The following is a 24,144-nucleotide window of genomic DNA, read 5'->3' as shown; positions in this document are numbered from 1 at the left end:
AGCAGCAAACAGCTTTACCCATTATGCCATTTTGTTGGTCCACAGCATTGGAATTTTTTGTTAAGCTTTACAAGGATGAAGTAAATACACCATCATTTTGGAACTAGACTAAACAGTAACCCCCTTTCTTCCTATTCCATTTACATTTTCCTGATAAAATTGTATTGAGTCCTTTCTGTACAGTACAACAGACCACACTCCCTTGTCCTTCACACACAGCCCCTAAAAGACAGGGAGACATCTTTCTGATGTCATATAGCTGTACCCTGCCCCATGTACCCTTCCTTTCATGTATATCAGACTCTTGATTAGAAAGGAAATGCTCTATTATTTAGCTACAACTTGCTCACAGGGAATTGGAAAATGAGGAAATTGTTCTTTACAGGCATGTCAGCACCTGTGACCATGCTCTGATCCATAAAGCACCCCACATTCTGAAAAGACCTTTCTAGATGTGTCCAGAACTACTTCCAAAGTTTCCTTAGCTTTGGCTTGTTGCACATGGCATGTCTTGACATTAAAGGAAAAGGAACTGTCCCAAACTAGACAGAGTACACTTTTATCATAGCATAGGAGTCAGCAGCACTTATAAAAGGCCCTGTTATAAGCCCAGGGATGAGAACATCCCAGAGCATCACCTTGAAATCAAAGCCAAGCCTTTTCTTTCCTTTGATAGCACACGGAGAACAGCATCATCTTCCCAGAGAAGGAGTCCACCAAGGATATCCATCCCCAATTGGAGAGAAGAAAGTGTAAAAAGGCATCAATGTCTGCAGAATTGAGCCAGGCAGCATGAACCCACCACACTCCTTAGCCCCTGCCAGTTTGTCCAAAGAACATTGCAGTAACCTCTCAATTTAAACACATACACCAAAAGCCTTTGGTAAAGTGCTAAGTTTTTGAGTTGGTTTCACAGAAACTTGATCCTGAAGGCAATAGCAGTTGTTAAGGAGGAGCTTTATACTCCATGTGTATTAGATACTTTTTGTTCTTTCTTATCAATTACACTGATAACTGAGAAATGGACCACAAGAGAAAAGACAGCTTTTAAGCACTATTGTACTCTAACAGTTAATTTCCCTCCTGGACACTATTCCATTCACACTGATTTGTAATCCTTGATCACTGATGGAAGACTAGCTTCTTGTATTCTACTAAAATCTACCTAGACAAGATTGATTTTTTATGTAGAATTATGAAATACAATGTTTATGAAGCTGTAGAGAAATGGCTGTGTTGCAGGTGGCAATAATAATAATCATTATCATATTCTCTGGGAACCCAGGGGCCACTAGAGACAGGGAAGTGGGTAGGATAATTGCAGATCTTAACCTATTCTTCCTCCTCCAAGTCCATTCCTCTAGCCTCATCCCCAGTTCTGTGGCAGACCACTTGTTGCAGCCTCTTCTCACTCTCTGCCTCCATTCTTAGTGACACTAAGTGAATCCTAGTGGAATATCCTCCTCCCCCGCACTGTGAGTGCTGTCAGTACCCCTCTCCCCACTTCCCAACTCATCCTAATTCCTAAGTGTCAGCTCCCGGTACCTAGAAAGACATTTTATCTGGAACCTACAGTGGCCACACGTATCAGAAATTCAGAAGAATTTTCTACAAGGCAACACAGAGCCACCTCACTCTCCTAAGAACCAGAGAGGGCAATAGAAACCAAGGAATAAAATACCCACCCAAGAACGACAAGATCAGATACTAGCACTTAGAATTACAATCTTACACAAAAACCCAGGTGCTTAGACACCAGTGTAAAAACACAATAACAGCCAGGACAATATGTCTCCCCTAAAGCCCAGAAACAGTAACAGAGCAGCCCCTAAGTGTTGCAACATAGCTGAAACACAAGATAAAGACATTAAAATAGCCTTTATGAACATGATAGAGGTCCTTAAAGAGAAAATGAATAAATCTCTTAAAGAAATCTATGTAAACGCAAACAGTGGAAGGAAATGAATAAAACAGTTCAAAACCTAAAGGTGGAACTAGAATCAATAGATAAAACCTAAACTAAGGGAAATTTGGAAATGAAAAACTTAAGAAGTCCAACAGGACCTCAGCGTCAAGCCTCACCAACATATGGGAGAGAGAATCTCAGGCACTGGAGAATCGATAGAAGAAATAGATATTTCTGTCATTACAACATTAAATTTAAAAAATTCTTGGCACAAAACATTCAGGAAATCTGGGATACTATGAAAAGACCAAATCTAGGAATACAGGAAGAAGAAACCCAGCACAAAGGCACAGAAAATATTCTCAACAAAATCATAGAAGAAAAAATTATTCTCGATAAACTCATAGAAGAAAAATTTCCTAATCTAAAGAAGGAGATGCCTATAAAGGTACAAGAATCATACAGAACATCAAATAGACTGGACCAGAAAAGACCAGGAAAGAAAGTCCCCTCAGCACATAATAATTAAAACACTGAACGTACAAAACAAAAGCAGAATATAAAAAGCCGCAAGGGAAAAAGACCAAGTAACATATAAGAACAGACCTATTAAAATTACACCTGACTTCTCAATGGAGACTCTAAAAGCCAGAAGGGCATGGACAGATGTTCTACAAACTCTAAAGAACCACAGATGCCAGCCCAAACTACTATACCCAGCAAAAATTTAATCACAAAAGATAAAGAAAGACATTTCATGATAAAACCAAAATTAGCAATATCTACAAATCCATTTCCACAGGAGAATCTAGAAGGAAAACTTCAACAGAAAAGAAATTGGCCACTCCCAAGAAAATACAGGGAATCTCAGGACAGCAAATCAAAAGTGGGGAAAGGGGAAACACACACACACACACACACACACACACACACACACACACACACACACACACTGAGACACAGACACACACACACACACACACACACACACACACACACACACACACACACACACACACTGCCGCCACCACTATCATCACTACCACCACCATCACCACCACCACCAGCAGCAGCAGCAGCAGCAGCAACAACAACAAAATAAATAAGAGGAATCAACAAACACTGCTCATGGGTATCTCTCAATATTGATGATCTCTATTCCTTAATAAAAAGACACACAGACTAACAGAATAGATGTGAGAACAGGACCCATCCTTCTGGTGCATCTAAGAAACACACTTCAACATCAAGGATAGGCAACCAAAACTAATCAGGAGAGATGAAGAAGAACATTACATACTCATCAAATGGGAAATCCATCAAGAAGACTTCGCAATTCTCAACGTCTATGTACCAAACACAAGGGTACCCAAATTCATAAAAGAAACACTATTACAGGTTAAATCACATATTTATCCTCACATACTGATAGTGGGAGACTTTAATATCCCAGTCTTGCCAATAGACAGGTTGTCCAGACAAAAACTAAATGGAGAGCCGGGCGGTGGTGGCGCACGCCTTTAATCCCAGCACTTGGGAGGCAGAGCCAGGCGGATCTCTGTGAGTTCGAGGCCAGTCTGGGCTACCAAGTGAGTTCCAGGAAAGGCGCAAAGCTACACAGAGAAACCCTGTCTCGAAAAACAAAAAACAAAACAAAACAAAACAAACAAACAAAAAACTAAATGGAGACATGCTGGTTCTAACTGACGTTGTAAACCAAATGGACCTAACAAGTATTTACAGAACATTTCACCCAAAAACAAAAGAATGTACTTTCTTTTATGGAAACATGCCTTCTTTTGAGAGTACCTCATGGAACTTGGTCCAAACTGACCATGTATTTGAACACAAAGTCTCAACAGATATAAGAAAATTGAAATAACCCCCTGTATCTTATTTGAACCCCTGGATTAAAGCTGAATTTCAACAATAGAAACAACATGAAACCTGACAAACTCATGGAAACTGAACAACTCACTGCTGATGGAAAAATGGATCAAGGCAAAAATTAATAAACCATTTTTCTTTGTGTGTGTGTATTTGACATGTGTATGGATGTGCATATGCATGTGAAAGCAGAGATCAGTTTCTGGGGTTAATTTCTCCCAAGCCTTCTACCACTTATTTATTATTTATTTATTTATTAACTCATTCACTCATTAATTAATTCATTCATTAGTTATTTATTTGAGACAGGGTCTCTCATGGGTCTTTAGCTTTTTGATTAAGTTTTCCTGTCTCTAAATCCACACAACTATGGACATCTGATTTTTGATAAAGAGGTCAGTAATATACTCTGGATAAAAGACAGCATCTTCAATAAATGGTGCTGGTCAAACAGGATGGCTATATGTAGAAAAATCAAAATAAATCATACTTATCACCCTGAACAAATATTAACTCCAAATAGATCAAAGACTGCAACATAAAAACAGATACACTAAACTTGATAGAAAAGAAAGTGGGAAAAATTAATAAATAGGACCTCATTAAACTGAAAAGCTTCTGCATGGCAAAGGACACCATCATCTGGACAAAATGGCAGCTTACAGAATGGGAAAAGTTTTTTTTTCCAACTACACATCCAATAGAGGGCTAATCTCCAAAAAATAAAAAAAAAACCTCAAGAAGCTAGATATCACAAAAACAAATAATCCAATTAAAAGTAGGGAACAGATCTAAACAGAGAATTCTCAAGAAGGAAAACACAAATGACTGAGAAACAAAGAAATGTTCAACATCCTTACCCTCAGGGAAGTGCAAATCAAAACTACTTTGAGATGTCATCTTAAATCCACCAGAATGGCTAAGATCAATAAAGCAAGTGACAGCTCATGCTGGCAAGGATGTGGAGCAAGGGGAACACTCCTCCATTGCTGGTGGGAGTGCAAACTTGTACAGCTACTATGGAAATCAATATGGTGGTTCCTCAGAAAATTGGGAATGAATCTACCTTAATATCCAGCTATACCACTCTTGGGTATATATTCAAAGGATGCTCCACCCTACCACAGAGACACTTGCTTAACCATGTTCATTGCTGATGTGTTCATATTATCCAGAAACTGGAAACAACCTAGATGTCACTCAACAGAAGAATAGATAGAGAAAATGTGGTGTATTTACACAATGTTATATTATTCAGCTGTTACAAAATGAAATTGTGAGAGTCAAAGGTAAATGGACAGAAACAAAAACAAAACAAAACAAAACTCACCAATCAAACAAACAAAAACCCCAAAACATCCTGAGTGAGGTAATCCAGACGCAGAAAGACAAATATGGTATATATTTGCTTATATGTGGACATTAGCTATTAAATCAATGATAACCAAGCTACAATCTGTAGGACCACAGAGAGTAGGTATAGAGTAAAGAAAGGGAAATAGAATAGATAGTTAAGGGAGGATAAAGTTGGGAGGGGGAGGGAGGGGTAAGGGAGAGATAGCTAAAATTAAGGACCATTTGAGGGGTACAGCAGAAGTTTCCTAAAATATATACATGTATGAAGTGATCTAACTGAAATCATCAAACAATGGGGGAAACAGAACACCAACAGTCTATCTTTTGTCACCAAGTGAAACTTCCAGTCCTAGGATTGGGTTACAGACATTCAAGGGGCTGTATCCTCAAGTCCCTCTCCTCGGGACTCAGGGAACCCTGCTGAAGAGGAGGTGGAAAGAGTGTAGGAGCCAGAGGGAGAGAGGACACCAAGGAAACAAGGCAGCCTAAATCAACATGAGCAAAGCTCATATGGACTCAGAGACTGAGGCAGCATGCACAGGGCCTGCATGGGTCTGCACCAGTCCTCTGCATATATATTATTGCTTCCAGGTTAGTGTTTTCTATGAGACTCCTCAGTGTGTGAACAAATGGGTCTCTGATTCTTGTGTCTTCTCTTGGGCTCTTTTCCTCCTGTTCATTTTTGTGAAAGTTAACATTAAATTTAAAGTTTAGATTTACTATGCTTGAGAGACCCAAAAGCAAAAAATGCCTGGAACATGCAAGCCCCTAGCTTGTACAAGCTGTGCCCTAGCAGCTCACCCTTCCATTTTTCCAAGACATTGAAGACTGTTCTTAAACTGACTGATCCTGTAAAATCTGCTGTTCTAGCAAGACAATAGCTCATAGGACTAACTACTATTTCTGTTTTTGTAATCAAACTTGCTTACTCTGCTCAATGACTGGGACAACTGCAAGACATATATGTTAAAATTAGACCATGCTTACATGTAGACAGAATACATGTAATCTTGTGGTTTTGACTTTATAAGCCTTGGATTAATATGACCAGGGGCTACAACTTGGGAGCAATTTCAGTTGCAGTCTTGGTGTTATGAGTATCTGACACCAGTACTTATTTAATAAAGCCTCTTCTTGTTAAAATTTATTCATTGTCACAGTGAATCTCTGAGTGACCCCAGACCCATGACATTTCGTTCAATTCTAACATATTAGTCTTTGTTTTACTTATTACATTATAATTTATTTATTTATCTTGGGTTTTTCAAGACAGGGTATCTCTGTGTAGTCCTGGCTGTCTTGGAACTCACTCTGTAGACCAGGCTGGCCTCGAACTCACAGAGATCTGCCTGCATTTGCCTCCCGAGTGCTGGGATTAAAGGTGTGTACCACAACAATTCGGCTATAGTTTATTTTATTATTACCCCTTAGAAGCCTGTATGTTTTCATACACACACACACACACACACACACACACACACACACACACACACACACACACACACACACACACAAATTTTTTTATTGACTCTTTGGGAATTTCACATCATGCACCCTAATTCTGCTCATTTCCCAGTCCCTCCATATCCTCCCTTCACCCTTGCAGAGTCCCTCCCCCAAAAGAAAATTAAACAAAAAACCAAACTCAACCAACCAACCAACCAAACAAACAAAAACCCCACTTCTCTTCTGTCTTTCCTGCCTCTTCAACAACTCTTCATTCATTTTATTGGCACTGGGATCCTCGGTGTGTCCTGCAGTATACCCTTTTGTTCAATCAGCCCCACCTGAAAATGAAAATTGTAATGAGTCATTGGTCTGGTTCAAGGCCTCTGGTTTCTGGTACACCGTCATCACTGGATCCTCACTGAAACTCCTCTCTGATATCCCATGGCTGCCCCTAGTCATGGAGATCTGCAGAACCAGTTCCTTCACATGCTCCAGCAGGTCCTAGATGGGGTTGATGTTAGGGTGGGCCAATCCAAGGCCCTGGATATGGACCTGGGTGGTGGTTGATCTGGTCAGTCCTGGATACTTGAGCTGACACTCAAGTGAGGGGTGGAACCAGCTCTCCTATGTCCATGGCATCGGGGCCAGCTCTCTCATGCCTGTGTTGAGAGGTGGGGCCAATTCTCCTAAGTACAGGGGGCCAGCTCTTCATGCCAGAGTCATTGGGGCCAGCTCTCCTGTGAGGGTCAAGGTCAGCACTCTTGCTGCAGTGTCTAGTGAGGGGCAGGGCCAGCTTTCCTAGGGCCAACAAAGGGCAGGGCCGACTCAGCACTGCCATTGGATTTCATCATGCATGGACCCCTATGGTAACATGGCCCACAGACATCAACACAGACCCCAGTTGCAGCAGGACCACAGATCCAGACATGGCCCTTCAGAGCACCATGGGCCCAGATGTCACCATGTCCCCTGTGGCAGCTCAGGTCACTGAGATCAGTTTGGCTCCACCAGCAGCATGGCTCTCAGACAACAAAATTGTCTGAGGTGACTAACCAGACCCTGGGCATCTTCATGGCCCTTGGTGGCAACAGATGCCATGGACATCAACTCAGACCCTGGCTACAGTAGGACCATGGACCTAAACATGGCCCTTTGCAGCAGTCCAGGCCCGGGTGTCATCACTTTCCTGGGTGACAAGCAGGTCACCTACCTCAGCCAGCTCCTCACCACCTTCGATTCTTCTGTTCCATCTCTTTCCACAGCGCACGAACCATTCTGCCTCTCATTTTCTCCCATTTCTCCACCACACATTTGCTCATCATAAAGGCACCCTCCCCCTGTCAATGTCTTTAGCCAGCCCAGGCCTTGAGGACTCAGGCTGGCCTGGGGGTGGCTTCCACCCACCTGAGCTGTTTCCTAGTGAGAAACAGAAAGGGGGATATATACAGATGGGAGGGTAAGTGGGGAGGAACTGGGAGGAGTAGGGGGAAGGGAAACCATAATCAGGATTATTATGTGACAGAAAAATCTATTTTCATTAAAAGAAAAAAGAAAGAATTGTTGTGACCCCTCCCCAAATAAAAAGTAATCATCAGCATCAATACTTTCTGTGCCCACCTTCTCCTTAGATTCCCCATTTGCAAAGTTACTACTGAATCCCTTGCTCAAAGGATCAAGTGAGCCTGAATCAAGAAGGCTTAAGTGATCCACTGTTTCACAATTACCATGTGTAGGGAACAGTCATCTGTGCAAGCAATACTCATGACTTAGAAATGTCACCCCAAAAAACAGAACTTGTCATTTTGTTTAAATGGCATTTCCTGAAGAGTGTACATCTATATACTACAAAACCCCAGAAAGCACATGAAATTAAATAACTTGGAAATTCATGATTTTATTGTTAACATGAGTGCTGAATTTTAGTGAAGCTGGACATTGAGTACAGGTGTCACCAGATTTCCCTCTAGCTCCAGAACTAAGATTGCACTCTAGGGATAGTCATCCCTATCGATAATGAGAAGGACCTTTTCAATACGAGGAGGTGTGCTCTGTACTACTACACGCCTCTGACTCTTCCTCTCTTCTGCTCTCCGATGGACGAACCATGTCTAAAATTAGAGGAAGGCAGGATTGGAGTTAGCATTGGCTTCCACCCCAGAGCCAAGAGATAAAAACCACTTTAAGACACATAACACTGACTTTCTATTCAGCTCATAAAAGCAAATACCAGCTGTGTGTCAAATTCTGTAATAGGCCATGATTTTGTCTTTTTCCAGCAGTATAGACACTTCAGTGGTTTCTTTTCTATTGGATGGAAAGCTTAGATAACAACTTGTTCCAGGTCCTTGATATTAATTAAATATACGGTAACTGGGTAAAGGAAAGTCTTCATTCTGACATTTGACCATCAGCTGTAGAATACCCTCCTCACTAGTGATACATTCCTCTTGTTTGGGCAGAGATTGTAGATCACCAAATGTTAGCACATTTTAAAGGCCTATGGAGGGGAACAGCTTTCTGTTTGTAAAAGTAATCTTCACTATGAAGTAATTAATCAACAGAAACAAGTGTGGGAGATTTTTAGAAAGAAAATAGCCTTCAAGAGTGCCAATGGGATTGTTGGTGCTTCAAATTTCAGGAGAGCAAACAGGTGGTAGGCAGAGATGGCATGGACAATGGTTTGACATCGCAGCCTCCAGTGTTTGTGAAAGTTGACAAATTTAACCTAAATGACATACAGGACACTGAAACCTTTGCCATCTCCAGGAGCTCAGCAGAAAGGGTAACTTCCACCCATGGTTAATCTGAACAGAATATGTTCTTTCATGAACAGTATATGTTCACAGTAAATCTGAACAGTATATTCTTTCATGTTATACAAAGTTCTCCATGATGAGGATGAAGAATAATATCTCTGCTTCAGCTATATTTCTAGAATCCTGTCCAGCACAGAGGGCACACTAGGACATCTTCATCAGGACATCTAAAGCCCATCATTCTTCAAAAGGCAAAGAGTAAGATGGTCCACAACAGTGTGGGGAAAGTAGTCATGAATCAGTTCTTCCTAAATATTGTCTAGCTATGGAAATATAGTCACAGTTAACTGTTAAATGTCACCATCCTCTCAGGCTCCTAGTGAATGAGGGTCCATTTTATTGGGAAGTTCTCAAACTGTACATTTGTGCCTCCATGTCCTTTCTTTCCCTGCCTATTATGTGGATGTATAGTCTATAGAAGACCAACCAAAGGAAGCCCTACTTCCATCATGATGCCTCCATGAACTCAAATAAAGCCCCAGTGGCTGACTAATGTGGGCTCACATTGTCAGAGTTCCCTGTGTTTGATTCCTATAGCCTATCTATTACATCTGTAAGAGGAAAGGGGAAATCAGAAATGAGGCTTTTGGAAAGTCACAATCAAGAGTGTGCAAACAGGAGACCATGGGTGTTTTCTCTTGTGTCTTTTGTCCACCTTCTCTCAGTAGCTGCAGTGCATCAGGCTCGCTAGAGCTGCAGTGCATCAGTCTCTCTAGAGCTGCTGTGCATCAGGCTCACTAGAGCTGCAGTGCATCAGGCTCTCTAGAGCTACAGTGCATCAATGTCTCTAGAGCTGCATTGCATCAGTCTGTCTAGAGCTGCAGTGCATCCGGCTCTCTAGAGCTACAGTGCATCAGCATTTCTAGAGCTGCAGTGCCCAGCCTCTCTAGAACTGCAGTGCATCAACATCTCTAGAGCTATAGTGCATCAGTCTCTCTAGAGCTGCGGTGCATCAGTCTCTCTAGAGCTGCAGTGCGTCATTCTTCAGTGCATCAGCTTCTAGAGATGCAGTGTATCAGCCTCTCTAGAGCTTTAGTGCATCAGCCTCTCTACAGTTGCAGTGCATCAGCCTTTCTAGAGCTGCAGTGCATCAGCATTTCTAGAGCTGCAGTGCATCAGCCTCTCTAGAGCTATTGTGCATCAACCTCTCTAGAGCTGCAGTGCACCAGCCTCTCTAGAACTGCAGTGCATCAGCCTCTCTAGAGCTGCAATTCATCAGCCTCTCTACAGTTGCAGTGCATCAGTCTCTCTAGAGCTGCAGTGCATCAGCCTCTCTAGAGCTTCAGTTCATCAGCCTCTCTACAGTTGCAATGCATCATCCTCTCTAGAGCTGCAGTGCATCAGCATTTCTAAAGCTGCAGTGCATCAGCCTCTCTAGAGCTGCAGTGCACCAGCCTCTCTAGAGCTGCAGTGCACCAGCCTCTCTAGAGCTGCAGTGCATCAGCCTCTCTAGAGCTGCAGTGCACCAGCCTCTCTAGAGCTGCAGTGCACCAGCCTCTCTAGAGCTGCAGTGCATCAGCCTATCTAGAGCTGCAGTGCACCAGCCTCTCTAGAACTATAGTATATCAGTCTTTTTAGAGATGCAGTGCACCAGCCTCTCTAGAGCTGCAGTGCATCAGCCTCTCTAGAGATGCAATGCATCAGCCTCTCTAGAGCTGCAGTGCATCAGCCTCTCTAGAGCTTCAGTTCATCAGCCTCTCTACAGTTGCAATGCATCAGCCTCTCTAGAGCTGCAGTGCATCAGCCTCTCTAGAGCTTCAGTTCATCAGCCTCTCTACAGTTGCAATGCATCATCCTCTCTAGAGCTGCAGTGCATCATTCTCTCTAGAGCTGCAGTGCATCATTCTCCAGTGCATCAGCTTTCTAGAGCTGCAGTGTATCAGCCTCTCTAGAGCTATAGTGCATCAGTCTCTAGAGCTTCAGTGCACCATCCTCACTAGAACTGCAGTGCATCAGCCTCTCTACAGTTGCAGTGCATCAGCCTCTCTAGAGCTATAGTGTATCAGCATATCTAGAGCTGCAGTGCATCAGCATTTATAGAGCTATCGTGCATCAACATATCTAGAGCTATAGTGCATCAGTCTCTCTAGATCTGCAGTGCACCAGAATCTCTAGAGTTTTAGTGCATCAGCCTCTCTAGAGCTGCAATGTATCAGCCTCTAGAGCTGCAGTGCATCACCCTGAATAGAGCTATAGTGCATCAGCCTCTAGAGCTGCAGGGCATCACCCTGAATAGAGCTATAGTGCATCAGCCTCTAGAGCTGCAGGGCATCAGCCTCTCTAGAGCTTCAGTGCATCAGCCTCTCTACAGTTGCAGTGCATCAGCCTCTCTAGAGTTGCAGTGCATCAGCATTTCTAGAGCTGCAGTGCATCAGCCTCTAGAGCTGCAGTGTATCAGTCTATCTGGAGCTGCAGTGCACCAGCCTCTCTAGAGCCACAGTGCACCAGCCTCAATAGAGCTGCAGTGCATCAGCCTCTCTAGAGATGCAATGCATCAGCCTCTCTAGAGCTGCAGTGCATCAGACTCTCTAGAGCTTCAGTTCATCAGTCTCTCTACAGTTGCAGTGCATCAGCCTCTCTAGAGCAGCAGGGAGGGACTTGGTTCTGCCCCAACTGAATGTACCAGGCTTTGTTGACTCACAATGGAGGCCTTACCCCCTATCAGGAGTGGATGTGGGAGTGGGGTGGGGTGGGGATGAGAGCAGGAGATGGGGAAGGAGGGGGAACTGTGGTTGGTATGTAAAATGAAAAAAATTTTGAATAAAAAAGTGCCTAGGACAAGGCTTCCCAAGACCTGAGGAAAGCTGTAGATTGACTGTTCAATGTCTTTGCTTGGATTTACTGACCTTCACTTTGACTTCAGGAATATTCAAAGCTTGTGCAAGTTCTTTCCTGTGGAAAGGAAACCACGAATGTTAGCATGCAGTGTTTTAATGAAATGCAAAGTCATAAATGATTTCTCTGCTTTTTTAATATTGCTATCCTCCCTCAACCCCCCCTTTAACTTTCATTCTCAGAACTAGTCTTGATTTTGAAATGGTTTCACCTCTTACAAAAGTTTCTAAACAATAGAGATGAATAATTTTAACACACTATTAAAAACTAAAAATAAATGCCAAAGTGTATGCTGAGCAAATTGTACTAATTAAAAAGCAGCACCAGGGGAAGGGAAAGGGAAAGCGAAAGGAGTTGATGGATAGGTACACAGTCCCTGAAAAGATGACGAGACTTCTGGTCAGGAGGTCACCCAACAAAGTGTAAATCCTTAACACTGGTGAACTTTACACTAGTGAGTATTTTGGCACACTACACTCATGTCTCTATATTTTACAGAAATTAAAATATGACTCAAAATGAGTGGTGTTAACTATGTATACTTGTTTCAGATCAACCCTACACGCTAATACTGACCTTGACCCGGACACAAGGCCCCCTCCTGTACCCACCACCAAGGGAGAAGACAGTAGTGGCTTAGGGTAGGATGATAGGAAACCAGGGCCTGGAAGAACAAAAGGACATCTCAACCTGTGACAACAGGGAGGTTGGGGATAGCTCCTGGTGCAAGACACATACCTGGCAAGCGCATCTGGGTACTGGGTTTCTTTGAACAATTTTTCCATTTCCTCGACCTGCCCCAGTGTGAACTTCAATGTGGTTCGCCGCCGCCTTCGTGATGAACGGCGCCTCGGAATCTGAATCACAGGCTCAGCTGAGGGTCTTGGGTCCTCCTGGTGAGGCTCCGAGGAAGAGGCGTTCGGGTCCCTACTGCTCTCCTCAGAGTTGTTTTGGCTCTCAGGGACCTGGCGGACCCCGTTATTTAGTTCCATTACGCAGCCTGCGTCACCTCCACTAGGGTTGCCACCCACCATGGCCAAGGCAGCCTCTAAGGTGGAGACCTCAGCTATCTCCTCACCATTCTCATTCCTCACAACGTATATATATTGCCAATGGACCTTGCGGGCCATGACTAGTAGTGGGCCGAAACCACAGAGAGAAGTGGGACCCCAGGAATGACGACACTCAAGGCCTATTGTTCGGTCACGTCTACTACTGATGAGGCATCAAGAGAGGCCTGAGGAAAGGGTGACGTCAACGTGTCCTTCTGCGCATGCTCCACACTTCTCCATGTTCCTCAAGGTTGACGTCAAGACGCTCCTCTCCAGATGGGCGCTATAGGCTTTTCCCTCCCTGACTGACTGCTCTGGGCTTTTTGACCTCTTGCTGAGGTAGGTGGTATTTGCTTTGTTGCACAAATGGTGGGTGTGGCCCAAAAGATGAGGAACGAGGGAGCCATTGTGAACAGGGTTGTAAAAGGTCGTGTGAAGTTAAACCTTGCTTCCAGGGCATGCGTGTAGAATGAGTTTTAGCTTGCATTTGCGTGCATGTGCATGCTGCCTGTTCCTTCTAGGTTGTAGAGATGACACTGAAGGGTGAATTGTGTAGCATTGCAAGATAATTGGGGAATAGAGTATGAGAGAAAGGTGGGAACACACACTGACCACAGGACCATTTTGTGAACATGTAGAAAATTTCTGTGGACCTCATCCTCTCCCTACTACTGCTGCTCAGAGAATGGGCTTAGAACTAAGTGGACATGATCAGCTTAGTGGCTGCTAGTTCAAGAGTGCCTGTTAGTACATTGAATGCTGGCTAGCCATTCCTCTTCAAGCTCAACATTAACATCTTGGGACTGGGTTTGAATATAATTCTAGCTAATGACACTGTTGAAAATCAAACAAAAGACACCCCCTCCTCTAAAAAGAAAAATGATCTGCTTGAGACATAATTACCTCAGATTATAATAAATTTATAATCTCTGTTAAATTTCACATGTAATATTTGCCTCAGTTCTTATCACTGAGGATGTTGATGCGGTCCCTTCTGTTGGATTGAAGGTAAATACATAAATATTCAGGCAGTGTTTAAAACAATATTTGACATGTGACATATGGCATATGACACCTTTTCAGAAAAATAATAGGTGCCTGAGTTAGCCACTGTTGGAAGTGGGGAGGGTCAGTACCACCCTTCCTGACAGATTCCCAGAAGTAAAGAAAATTTTGCCTTGTTCAGGATTACAAATTAATTAATTACAAATTAATTAATTATTTAGGATATAAAATAGGTCTACAAAAAATTAGACCCCAAAAGGTGCAAATTAAGAAAGATCAATTACGGAATCTTAATGACTTTCAAAGATTACTTGGAGACATTTCCCATCTACAAACTGTTGCTGGGGATAAAACTATGAATTGAGTAATTTGTTCAAAACCTTAGAAGGTGACAAGGACTTAAATAGTCCAAAAGAATTATCTGCTGAAGCTGAGAGAGAATTGGCCTTGGTGAAAAATAAAGTACAGGAAGGACATGTGGATGTAGCTAGCGATTTTCTGCCTGGCCCACAGTCAGGACAAATCTCTCTCACCTGCCAGTCCCACAGCCCCTCAGACCCAACCAAGTAAACACAGAGACTTATATTGGTTACAAACTGTATGGCCGTGGCCGGCTTCTTGCTAACTGTTCTTACAGCTTAAATTAATCCATTTCCATTAATCTATACCTTGCCACATGGCTCGTGGCTTACCGGCATCTTCACATGCTGTTTGTCATCATGGCGGCTGGCAGTGTCTCTCTGACTCAGCCTTCCACTTCCCAGCTTTATTCTCCTTCTTGTTCCGCCTATACTTCCTGCCTGGCCACTGGCCAATCAGTGATCTATTTATTGACCAATCAGATCAACACATTTGCCATACAGAACATCCCACAGCATGTGGATCCAAAGCTTGATTGCATTTTGGTTATTTTACCCTCTAAGCATTCTCCTACAGGAATTTTAATGCAGAGGGAAGCTATTATATTGGAATGGATATTTCTACCAAATAAACAGAGTAAAAAATTAAAAACTTATGTGGAATAGATCTCTGACTTGATTTTAAAGGGAAAATTGAGACTTTGTCAATTAGCAAGAATAGACCCAGCAGAAACTGTAGTACCTTTAACTAAGGATGACATTGAAAAATTATGGGTGGAAAGTGAACCTTGGCAAATAGCTTGCAGTAATTTTTTGGGAGAGATTAACAGCAAATATCCCAAAAGTGATAGAATTCAACTTATAAAGAGAACTGATTGGATTCTGCCTCATATTGTATGGGAAATACCCATATCTGGAGCCTGTACATTTTATACAGATGCAAACAAACAAGGAAAGGCAGGTCACAATTCAGAAAATTTAAGTAAAGTGGTTCCAAGTCCTTATAATTCAGTTCAAAAATCAGAATTGTATGCTATTCTGTTGGTATTAATGGATTTTTTGGAAACTCTCAACATAGTTACTGACTCTCAGTATGCTGAAAGAGTGGTATTACATATTGAGACTGCAGAATTTACCCCAGATGAGTCAGAATTAGCTTTGTTATTTATTCAGTTACATGATATAATCAGGAATAGGAAACATCCCTTACATATAACTCATATCTGATCCCATATGGGTCTGCCAGGCCCTCTAGCACAAGGTAATGATGAGATTGATAAACTATTGATAGGAAATGTGCTCAAGGTCTCAGAATTTCATTAAAAAAACATCATGTTAATAGTAAAGGTTTAAAAAAGAATTTTTCCATAACCTGGCAACAAGCCAAGGAAATTATAAGAAAATGTCCTACTTATTCTTTTAACAATCAGAATCTACTACCAGCAGGATGTAACTCAAAGAGTACTCAGAGGAATGAAATCTGGCAGATGGATGTGTTTCACTTTGTAGATTTTGGAAAATTAAAATATGTACACCACACTATTGATACTTATTCAGGATTTCAATGGGCAACTGCTCTGAGATCTGAAAAAGCTGAATCTGTAATCACGCATATGCTGGAAGTTATGGTCATCATGGGTATACCTGCACAAATTAAAATTAACAATGCTCCATCATATGTCTTTGTTATAATGAAATAGATTTTTGCTTATTACAATATAAAGCATATTACAGGCATACCACATAATCCTACAGGCTAAGCAGTCATAGAAAGATCAAAAAGAACTCTAAAGGATATGCTAAATAAACAGAAAGGGGTAACAAAAAAAACCCAGAAATAGATTACATAATGCTCTGTTAACTTTGAATTTTCTCAATGCTAATGAGAAAGGAACAATAGCTGTGGAGTGACATTGGATAATAGAAAAAACTACTGAGTTAAATCAGCCTATATACTTTATTGCTGACCTCAGAATGGGAACCAGGATATGTGTTACATTGGGGACGAGGTTTTGCTTTTGTTTCTACAGGAGAAGATAAGCTGTGGATAGCATCAAAATTAATAAAGGTTTGATTTAAACAAGAAAGACCTCTTAATTAGAGGAGGTGATAGTTCATCGACCAGCATAATCATCCAATTAAAATTAACTTATATCACTAACAAATCCTTTTCATTTAATCAGATGTAACTTGCCAAAAAGGGACCTCCCCAAAGTTAGGCTTGGAGAAGGGATTTTGTTTTTGTCTTTCAAGAGAATGAAGGCTAAGGAATCTGAAGAATACTGGACAAATGGGACATCTCAAGAAAAGGGACAAATCATCCAGAAAAAATGTCCCAAGAAAAAGAGTAAATTGGCCTATTGTTATATCACATATAAAATTTCATAAGTCTTCCTAAATGTTTGTTTCTGCTCTTCTCTCCAGACACTTAACACAACCCTAGGGTTTTCCCTGCTCTTGGAAGTTTGGGGAGGGTCAGGATTAAAAATTCAGTTCAGGGCTGGAGAGATGGCTCAGAGGTTAAGAGCACTGACTGCTCTTCCAAAGGTCCTGAGTTCAATTCCCAGCAACTACATGGTGGCTCACAACCACCTATAATGAGATCTGGTGCCCTCTTCTGGCCTGCAAGGACACATGTAGGCAGAATACTGTGTACATAATAAATAAATAAATCTTTAAAAAAAAATTCAGTTCATTTTTTTAAGGTTTATTTTTCTTTTTCTTTATGTGTATGTATTATTGTTCACTTGTTTGTATTTGTACATGTGTGTGGGCGTAGACACATAATAAGGCATATGACACCTTTTCATAAAAAATGATAGGTGCCTGAGTTAACCACCGTCGAAAGTGGGGAAGGCTCAGTAACCCTCTTCCTGACAGATTCCCATAAGCCTTACAATGTATTTTGTGTGTTTCTAAAAGTTGACTACTTGGCTGTCCATGGGTTTGTTAGTGTAGATAAAGAGACAGAGACCCTGAGTCTGCAGCACGCTAATGCAGGAAGCTGGGGTCTTTATGGTGGATGTGGAGCCATGGAAAGGCACTTGACATTTGTTTTTTTTTGTTTGTTTGTTTGTTTTTGATTTTGTTTTCTTTTTTGGTTTTTCGAGACAGGGTTTCTCTGTGTAGCTTTGCACCTTTCCTGGAACTCACTCTGTAATCCAGGCTGGCCTCAAACTCACAGAGATCCACCTGACTCTGTCTCCCAAGTTCTGGGATTAAAGGTGTGCACCACCACCACCCGGCTTGGCACTTGACATATTTACTTGGGCCTCAGAGGGCAGTTTTCCCTCTCACTGACTGCCACACAATTTCTAGGAGATCTCTGCATTATAATTTCAGAGGGGGGAAGAGAGCAGAAGGTAAAGAAAGAAGCAGCTGAGAAAAAAGAAAACAGGATGGGCAGTGTCATCTCTATTTAGCTAAATCCCAAAGCCTGAGCTCCGTATATCTTGGGACCCTGAATGAAATGAAATGCCTAGTTCACAGCTTCCTTAACCATGAAATGGGGATAACATCAATGGCACAGGACGGGGATACCATCAGGGTTCATTGAGTTACTTGCAGAGTTTGACATCCTTTTACTTCAACTTCACAAACCAGTGTACCAGTAACTACAGTTTACTTCCCCTGAAAAGCATAATCTCAGCACTAGGACAGTGCTTCCAGAGCCTTTGTCAGCATGGAAGCCTCTGACTTCTGAATTTCTCTAAATAGCCCAATCAAGCTGCCTATAACAATCCAGTGCATCTCATGCTCAGCTCTAAACAGGATGTCTCCATCAAATCCCTCCCCTCAGGGCTCAGGGAACCCCAGAGAAGAGGAGGCAGGAAGAGTGTAAGAGCCAGAGGGGATGAAGGACACCAGGGGAACAAGTCCCTCCAAATCAACTGAGCAAAGCTCCTGTGAACTCTCAGAGACTGTAGCAGCAAGCACAGGGCCAGCATGGGTCTGCACCAATCCTCTGAATTCAGTTTAGTGTATTATGGGACTCCTGAGTGTGTTGACAAAGGGTCTTTGATTCTTGGGGTCAGTCCAGAAGCCCTGGGACTTCCATGCTTTCACCTTGTGATTCCAGAGCTGAGAGAACATTTCCCTAAGTATTCCTAGTCCCTGTGTCATTGTGAGTTAAGCGCCATGCTCAATGGCCCGAGCAAGGGCTGTGCTCAGGCCTCATTCCTCACTCCTTGGCTCATTTCATGCTTCTGACAACAAGCTTCTGAGTCTTGTCATTTGCCTCCCTGCCTGCCTTGTGCCCCTTTCCGTGCCTTCCTTCACACCTTCCAGGGTGCAGCCCTTTCTTCAACCTACTCCTTTACATTCTCAGCTTCTCCTCTCCATTCACAAAGGGTTGTGGTCCCGCGGCTTTCCCGTATATCTCCTGTCTCAAGTAGACAGGGCTGGTACCTCAGACTCATGGAATTTTCGTCTATTTTCACTGTGTAGTATGCTTTTGTTCCCCTGCTATCTACCCTGAGGTCATGGAGGGGAGGAGCCTGCCATCCAGTCTCTCCTGAGCTCTGAGCCCAGACTCTGAACTTAGGACTTTGTGTCTGCCTGGTCCGAGTTTAGCAAAGCTCCTGCTCAGTCAGTTGAGCTGTCCTGCATAGCCTAGCACTCCCGATGTCTGCTCTGCATCCTCATCCTTGCACACACCCAACAGAAGTCTGGGCACCCTGACCTGACTTAGATAAAGTCTTATTATCTTTATTCATCCAGAATTACGCCTTCCTACAAAGGATTTAAGTGAGTAGATTTCCATCCACTACTCTACCCTCTGCTCTGAAGCCGGGAATTGCCACATTCCCAGGCTGTCATTTGTTTATTTTATTAGATTTATTTATTTTAGCTTATGTGTATGACTCTTTTACCTGCATGTATGTATGTATACAAGAGGGTATCAGATACCCTGGAAATGGGGTTATGGATAGTTGTGGGCCACCATGTGGGTAATGATATCTGAACCCAGGTCCTCTGCAAGAGCACCAAGTGCTCTTAACCACTGAGCCATCTCTCTAGTCCCAACCAGGCTTCATTTTAGTGACAGTGACCTCAGTTTTGGCCCTAAATTCACTGAAGAAGTAACTAAAATTTTCTTTCTCCTCCACAGTTAGGGCCACAGACCTGGTAGGTCAGTGTTTAGGCCAAAGAAGAGACTTGACTACGAGCTGTCTTGACTGTGGCCCACACCTGAATCTGAGCTTAGCTCCTTTCCCTATAGCTGTCTTGAGGCTCCCCTGGAACAGTCTCCCTTTGTACTGTTGAAGAGTTCAGTAAACGTTTTCGTTTCGTAGTTGTGATGCTGTAACATTGACATCCCTTAGCTCCTGGACCGCTCATCTGGGACCCCAGGTATTCATACTTCAGTGTTGAGCCTTCACTCCTGACCTATATACTTGACATCTACTTATGAATCATATTGCAGAAGCATTGCTTCAGGCAGCTTCTATGAAAACTGGTTAGGATGGACTTAACTCCTGAGGTTTAAGTCTACTCTGAGACTGACTCTAATGATGGTTAGAGTCCTGAGCTTCTTCTAAAAGACTCCTCCTAGGTGCAAAGACTTTTTTTTTAGCTTCATCTTGTGTGGGCATTATTCCCAGATTCCTTGGGCTAGGAAGGTTTTTCTTGGTAACAAATGGGTCTTTCTAATATATGACATCATATGAAGATCTCATCTGAATGGAACCCTATTCTTGAACCCCTACTTTCTGACAGAATTTTGATGAAGGTTACTTGAACATTCATTGCAGTATTTGGGATATGGAAGTCACCTCATTGGATATACCAGGTTCTGTTCTCTGTTTCTGTCCTCCTCCTCTCTCTAGTCATCTTCAATCCTTTTTTTCTCTGGCCTTGAACCACTTAATGTGTGCCTCATAAACCCTTCCCTTCTCCATCTGTGCTACCCTGCCATACTACTTCTTTCCCACATCAGACCCTGTGCTGTCTACAGTCACCTTTGTTTAGAACAGTGTTTCTCAACCTGTGGGTTGTGACCCACTTGGGGTTGATTATCAGATATCCTGCATGTCAGATATTTCTGTTACAACTCATAACAATAGCAAAATTACACTTAGGAAGTAGCAATGAAATAATTTCATGGTGTGTGGGGTCACCTCAACATGAGGAACTGTATTAAAGGTTTGAAGCATTAGGAAGGTTGAGAACCACTGGTTTAGAATCTTATAGAAGGCTGCTCCCTCTGAGCCAAGTCAGATGGACTCAGTGGCATTGCAGTCACCCTATACCACAGCTCTGATAGCAAAATTCCTAAAACACGGCCTTTTGGGAAATTCTGAATCCTTGGCCAGTTTATCTGTATTTAACAAAGCACCCAGCATGTGCACTCTCAAGTATCAGGTGGCACATGTGTTCTGAGCTGTGGTGTAGCCTGATGCTCTCTGTTGCATGTCCTCTCCACAAGCTTGAGTGTTCTGTGTCCTGGGATCCTGCTGTGTACCTGGCTGGGTGTACCCCCACTCCTGTATCATTCTTCTGCCCCTCAATAGTCAGTCTTGTTTTGTAAATATAAACTGATCTGTTGCCCAGGAATAACAACAAGCTGTGTTATATCCAAAATGTGTCAGAAACATGTATTTTTAACGAAGATGATAGGGTTTCTTTTGTGGCCTACTATACTATATTAGTAGGTAGCTGAAAGTTATGATGCCATATTAATTTCCAAGTATTATGTGCCTTCTCTGGGAGGGTATAACAGGGAGCATGACAGGCTCAAGTGTACATTTTTATCATTGATTCTTTTTACAGCTGTTGTATAGCAGTTTCCTCCTGGATTGAAACATTCAATTCCACAGAAAAGCTCCTTAAGAAGGAGTAAACAGGGATTGCGGATTTAACTCAGTGGTAGAGTGCTTGCCTAGCAAGCACAAGGCCCTGGGTTCGGTCCTCAGGTCCAGGCAGTGGGGGGAAAGGAGTAAACAACTGAAATACCTTCAGGAAATTTCTGAACCTGACTTCATTCAGTGGGCCCCGCCCTCCTCAAGAGTATATAAATAGTTAAGAGTGCTGAGAGTCTTTCTCAGACCAGTGGAGCAGCTGGGAAGAGACCAGCAGACCTGCTCAGAAGGAGCAAAGACCAGTTGAGCTGCCTGGGAGAGACTCAGACTAACAGCCACCTGGAAAGACTGTGACCTGTTTTTCTGCCTGCAGGCTATATAGAGTGCTTCGGGTTTCCAGATTTGGAGAGCCATCACTCGAGCTGAGGTAGGATTTGGTGACAAAGGTGACTTTGAGTCATTTCTGCTCCTGTAAGCAACCCCTCGCCCGTATTCCTGTAACTCTGGTAAAAATCCATTGGTTCACTTAGTTGGACACTGGTACAATCGTTACTTCTGTCTGTGGGGGGATCCCTTTCTGTAGTGAGTAAATGTGTGTTGTTTCCCTAGAAAAAATGTGTTTCACAACAGAAGCTGAGTGTAAAATGTTCCCAGGAGGCAAAAGGAATAGGTGAAGCAGCAATACAGGAGGCTAACATAACTGAGAATTAGACACAGTCATCGAGGATCCTAAGACACAAAGCTCAGGATTTGGACCTGGGCACCCATGTGCCCCCTTACACTACTGATCATCACCTTGCTTCACAGCAGCATACCTTTTCCATTCCTTTTCTGCTCATTCTTACTTTTTTTCCTCCTCTCTTCCTCCTCGAGGGTTAGAATCAAAGGACTTCCTAGCAGTGAGTGGAAAGGGAAGGTGACTGTGTCCTGTCCTGCTGATGCTCACATGATGGAAATATCAGGGTTTTTTTATGTTCAGCATCACCATGAAGACCTCAGCTTCTAGCATTAGCAGGTTGCAGTCTCAGAGGCTCTGCTTCTTATTCTATACTACCCAAACCTGCTAACAACCAAAGAACTAATCTTTATAAAATCACACAATCCATTGAAAGGGGTCTAATACAGCTTCAGAAAAGATAGTATTCTCTTCAGAAGGGATATTCTACTCTTCCTCCTGATAGGATGCTTAGGAGGAATTTGACGGGATTTACTTGGGTCAGGAGTTCTGGGGGGAATACTGTTAGGATTTATGAGACCCTGTAGTGTATGTAGGACTCAAAGTCCAGTAAGCTGAATATCCAAAGGCATTCTAAATGTTGTTTCATAATTTTGAGCAGGCATACTTTTACAGGACTTTGCCTGGACCATACCCCTTGTACACAAAAATGAATCTTTGTGTGGGATATGAGGTCTTCTGTGATGTTTCAGTGGGTAAAGGTGTTTGCTGACAAGCCTGATTACCTGAGCCTGATCCCTGGGATGCACATGTAGAAAGAGAGAATTGATTCTCCCAAGTTGTCTTCTCACATCCAACGTGTGCTGTGGCCTGCACTCCATGGTACTGGTCCATACACACATAACAAATAAATTCAACAATTAAAAGAATTCCTAATCTACTCAGCTGCCAACTCTATGGGTATTTGACAAGGCTTTTGTATTTAAGGACATTGATTTTCACATTTGCAAGTCAAATTATTTGCACTACAACTTTCTTAGGCATCTTACTTGCTGCCCTAATATCACAAAACTCTAGGAATCTACAACTGAAAGGAAGAAAGAAAAAGTTTGCATTTGTGTGAGGGGACTGGAAGATGGCTAAATGGTTAAGAACTTTTGTTGTTCTTTCAGAGGACCAGAGTCCAGTTCCCAGCATGACCTCAGGTCCTCACAACCACCTATCTATAAGTTGAGCTTTAGGGCCTCCAGTGCTCCCTGTAGGCACCCAGAAGCATGTGCACACAAACAAATAATCATCTTTTTAAAAAGGAATTATGTTTTTAGGTTTCTTAATCTGTAACTTTAGTAAATTCAGTATTAATTTTTAAAAGCAATATTGAACTCTAGTTTTTCTTTTTTATTAATATATTAATTATTTTCCCAGCCCAATCACATTTCCCCTCCCTCCTTCCTCTCCTTCCAGACCTTCCCACTAACCTTCTCTCTTCCCCCATTCACTCCTCCTCTTTTCTCTTCAGAAAAGGACAGGCCTCCCTTATGTATCCACCAGCCATAGTTTATCAAGTTGCAGTGAGACTAGGCACCTTCTCTCCTGTTAAGGCTAGACAAGGCAATCTAGTAGGAGGAAAGGGTCCCAAAAGCAGGTCACAGAGTCAGAGACAGCCCCTGCTTCCACCGTTAGAAGCCCCACAAAAGATCAAACTATACATCTGTAAAATATGTGCAGAGGGCCTAGTTCAGACCCATGTAAGCTCTCTTGCTGTCTATTCAGTCTCTGTGAGCACCTATGAGCCCAGATTAGTTGATTCTGTGGGTTTTCTTGTGGTTTCCTTGGCCCCTCTGGCTCCCATAATCCTTCCTCTACCTCTTCCACAGGATTCCCTGAGGTCCACTTAATGTTTGGCTGTGGGTCACTGCATCTGTTTCTATCAGTGGCTGGGTGAAGAATTACATTTTTTTTTTTAGATTACATTTTCTTAATGAGATCCTCTTGATATTTTC

The 24,144-nt window shown here is 42.6% G+C and overlaps 1 long non-coding RNA gene across 1 annotated transcript; it reads right to left on the bottom strand.

Annotated features, from left to right (window-relative positions):
- Positions 1 to 8,472: 8,472 nt before the first annotated feature.
- On the bottom strand, positions 8,473 to 12,309 carry LOC128115818 (uncharacterized). The gene is made up of 2 exons (XR_008220296.1): positions 12,261 to 12,309; positions 8,473 to 8,706 (listed from the first exon to the last, which is right to left on the bottom strand). It is a non-coding gene; the product is annotated as an uncharacterized LOC128115818 (long non-coding RNA).
- Positions 12,310 to 24,144: the final 11,835 nt, after the last annotated feature.

The sequence above is a fragment of the Peromyscus californicus genome, unplaced genomic scaffold, assembly GCF_007827085.1.
Source record: "Peromyscus californicus insignis strain IS unplaced genomic scaffold, ASM782708v3 Scaffold_10__1_contigs__length_136768540, whole genome shotgun sequence".
Lineage (NCBI taxonomy): Eukaryota > Metazoa > Chordata > Mammalia > Rodentia > Cricetidae > Peromyscus > Peromyscus californicus.
The sequence above is the reverse complement of the archived record's forward strand: the minus strand, read 5'-3'. Positions and strand labels throughout refer to the sequence as shown.